At 48.6% G+C, this 4081-nt stretch overlaps 1 protein-coding gene across 1 annotated transcript in view; it reads right to left on the reverse strand.

Moving 5' to 3' along the window:
- UBE2L6 (ubiquitin conjugating enzyme E2 L6) overlaps window positions 1-4081 on the reverse strand; it is a 12996-nt gene that overhangs the window by 4899 nt on the left and 4016 nt on the right. The gene's annotated exons all lie outside the window — the stretch shown is intronic.

Raw genomic sequence — 4081 nt, forward strand, 5'->3', positions numbered from 1 at the left:
TTTAAACAGGGGGCCAGTTCACTGTCCCTCAGACCGTTGGAGGGCTGGACTGCAGGCCCTGGGAGGAGTCGGCTGCTAAGCAGGACAGGCAGTGGCGGCAAAAACACCCGGTGGGCCAGATAAATGTCCTAGGTGGGCTGCATGTGGCCCACGGGCCGTAGTCTGAGGACACTTGGGGTTAGGAGATGCTAGGAGCCATTAGAAGACCCTCCAGACTTTTTTTTTTTTTTTGAGACAGAGTCTCAAGCTGTCTCCCTGGGTAAAGTGCTGTGTTATCACAGCTCACAGCAACCTCCAACTCCTGGGCTCAAGCAAGTCTCCTACCTCCACCTCCCAAGTAACTGGGAACACAGGCGCCTGCCACAACGCCCGGCTATTTTTTGGTTGCAGCCATCATTCTTGTTTGGCGGGCTGGGGCTGGATTCGAACCCACCACCTTAGGAGTATGTGGCTGGCGCCTTAGCCACTTGAGCCACAGGCGCTGAGCCGACCCTCCAGACTTCAAGCAGACTGCGGACTTTGCTGAGCACCTATTGGTGCCACCTGTGCTGAGGAGCTGACATGCATTAGCCCATGAAGCAGAGGGTGGGGGCTAAACAGGCCCTGGAGCCACCCTGCCTGGGTGTGAATCTTGGCTTGGCCACTCACTAGCTGTGTGATGTTGGGCTTAACCTTTCTATGTTTCCATATGGGGGTAATAATAGACTTATTCATAGGGCTTATATGAGGATCAAATGATTTATCTTATGCCAAAGGTCTAGAACAGGGCCTGGCACATGGCACGTGCTACATGTGTCAGCTACTATGATAACCATGAAACTAATGACTATCAGCTGCTCTATTTTTTGGAGTAATGAGAAAACTCAAGCTCAGAGTGTGTAAGTTACGTGCCCAGGGCCACAGCGCCCTTGCTGGGACCCAGTACTGTTGACTCTACATTTTCACATCTCCACTGTGACCCCTAGTCTGCACCCCTAGAAGGGAGGAACCCCAAACTTGCATGATCCTGGTGCAGAGCACAGCTGCCTTCAGGCTAGTTCCAAAGCATCAAAGGTCCTTCCAGAATCTTTGTTATAATAAGACAGGGCAAAGACAGCAAGAATGACATATATAGTTAAGCACAGGGTCAAGGTTTTCACACAGCTCCTCCTCTGGAGACCACAGTGATTTGGGGCACATTGAGATAAGGCCTAGATGACCTACTGGGTAGATAATGTCTCAGCTTTTGTGGCCTCCATGATAAAAAAAAAAAGCTGGACGGATGAAGTAAGACACGCCAAGGACTGAGACCTCAGAGCAGAACAGAGGGTGGTATCTGGTTCAGATGTTTGTCCTTACAAACCTCATGCCGAAATTTGACCCCAATGTTGGAGGCTGCGCCTGATGGGAGGCAATAGGGTCATAGTGGCAGATCTCTTTTGAATGGCTTGGTGTTGTCAGTAACAAGTGAGTTCTCTTGCTCTATTCGTTCCTGTGAGAGCTGGTTGTTAAAGAGCCTAGTAACTCTCCCCACTCTCTCCCTTCCTCTCTTGCAATGTGATGCCTGCTCCCTTTAATGGGTGGCAGCAGCCTGAGCCCTCGCCAGAAGCACCTGCTAGCACCATGCTTCTTGGACAGCCGGCAGAACCAAATAAACTGCTCTTCTTTGTAAATTACCCAGCCTTAGGTAATCCTGTAGAGCAATACTAACTGCACTAAGACAGAGGGTATCTGTGGGTCCTTTCCGCAAGGGCTTAACAGAGGAATTGAGCAGCAGAATCATGGAGCCAAAAGCTCGAGGGACTCAGCCCTGCTCTGTCACCAGCCTGCTGTGTGACTGTGATCTGCTCTAGGATCCACTTTCCTCATCTATAAAATGAAGACATTGCACCAGACAGAGGATTTCATACTGTACTTTAGGGCAGCTGAGAAACCCCCACTACCGTCTAAGTTCTGGGTTAAATAATGCATTTTGCTACTTTAAAAAGTTTGAAAAACATTCATTTTTTCATGAAGCAGGTAAGAGAGATGACTCTGGAGTCAGCCGAATTCTAGCCCTGCCACCTTATTCTGGGTTACCACAGTGGACAACTTGCTTAACCTCCTCAGTTTCCTTCTCCTCAACCATAACCTTCTCCTTGCAGCTGATTGAAAGGATTCAGTATGATCTCATATGTCATGTACTCAAAACAGCGCTTGGTCCACAGGGGCCTTTCAAGGAAAGGGAACTCGTATTATCAGCTCCAAAAGGCTCATCCATCTGAAACCTTCCATGGCCCAGATGTGACAGGTGGGGGCACCTTGGTGAATTGAGACTAAGCCATTGAGGGACAATTTATCTGCTCATCCCAAAGACTTTTCTGAGTCCTCCTTCCCCTGCTGGCCAAACCTTCCTTTATGACTTCACCAGGCACCTTCAGGCGCCCTTAGCTCGCTATCCTGCACCAACTACCTTCTTCAGGACTCCTGTATGGCTAGAAGTTCTTGGGCCAATGCTGGGGGCACGTCTAGCCATCTTGGTCTTATCAACTATTGACATGCTCTGATTTCACTGTATTCTCCCAAATGTGACCTTTCCCAGGTCTTCCTATGACTCACCTTCTTCCTTCTGACCAGCACCTCCTCCTCCCCATTTCATCTCAAAGCTGGTCTCGTTGGAGATCTTATCAGTCTCTGCAGCTCCTTCTTTTTTTTTGGTAGAGACAGGGTCTCACTTTGTTGCCCTTGGTAGAGTGCTGTGGCGTCACACAGCTCACAGCTCACAGCAACCTCCAACTCCTGGGCTTAAGCGATTCTCTTGCCTCAGCCTCCCGAGTAGCTGGGACTACCAGCACCCGACACAACGCCTGGATATTTTTTGGTTGCAGTTCGGCCAAGGCGGGTTTGAACCCGCCAGCCTCGGTATATGGGGCCGGTGCCTTACTCACTGAGCCACAGGCACCGCCCTCTGGAGGTCCTTCTTACATCTTCTTCCCCTGGTACCTGAGGCCTAGAACAGACAGCCTCACTCTAAGCCAGATAAGTGGCTCACTTTAACACAGCAGCCTAAGAGACATGACAGTTTCCAGAATTGACGTGACTCAAGCCTTTCTCCATTTTTCTGGACTACAGATCAGGTGAAAGAGAAAATGCCACAACCTAGGCCACTGCACTGTCAGTAAGAAGTCCAAATCCTGCCGTAATCCTAGCACTCTGGGAGGCTGGAGTGAGAAGATCACTTGAGCTCAGGAGTTTGGGACCAACCTGAGCCCTGAGCAAGAACAAGATCCTGTCTCTACTAAAAATAGAAAAATCAAGTGGTGCCCATAGCTCAGTGGGTAGGGTGCCAGCCACAGACATCCAGGCTGGCAGGTTTGAACCTGGCCTGGGCCTGCCAACAACAATGACAACTGAAACAACAACAACAAAAATAGCTGGGTGTTGTGGAAGGCACCTATAGTCCTAGCTCCTTGGGAAACTGAGGGAAAAGAGTCACTTAAGCCCAAGAGTTTGAGGTTGCTGTGAGCTGTGACGCCACGACACTCTACTGAAGGTGATAGTGAAATTCTCTCTCCGAAAACAAAAAATAAAAATAGAAATATTAGCCGGGCACTGTGGCCAGCACCTGCAGTCCCAGCTACGCAGTAAGCTGAGGTAGGAGTATCCCTTGATCCCAGGAGGTAGAGGTTGCTGTGAGAGAAGCTGATGACACAGCACTCTAGCCTGGGCAACACTGTGAGACTCTGTCTCAAAAAAAAAGCTAAAAAAGCTGCCCAAATCCTAAATAATAAGATGAATTGCTCTCTCGATATTCCAAATTCAACAAAAACCTCAAATGTCTTTTTGTTGTTGTTGTTGCAGTTTGGCCAGGGCTGGGTTTGAACCTGCCACCCTCGGTATATGGGACCAGCGCCCTACCCACTGAGCCACAGGCGCTGCCCTCAAATGTCTTAATTTATATTTCCAAGTAAACAAAGGTATATAAATGAATTTCTGAAAGAAAGCATCTTAGAAATATAAGAATTATATGACAAAAGGAAGATCCTGCATTTTGATAGATTCTTTGAAATGCTGCCTTCAAAGGGAGTTTTTTTTTTTTTTTTTTTTTGAGACGGAGCCTCAC

Source organism: Otolemur garnettii, unplaced genomic scaffold, assembly GCF_000181295.1.
Source record: "Otolemur garnettii isolate 467f Iridium unplaced genomic scaffold, OtoGar3 scaffold00209, whole genome shotgun sequence".
Lineage (NCBI taxonomy): Eukaryota > Metazoa > Chordata > Mammalia > Primates > Galagidae > Otolemur > Otolemur garnettii.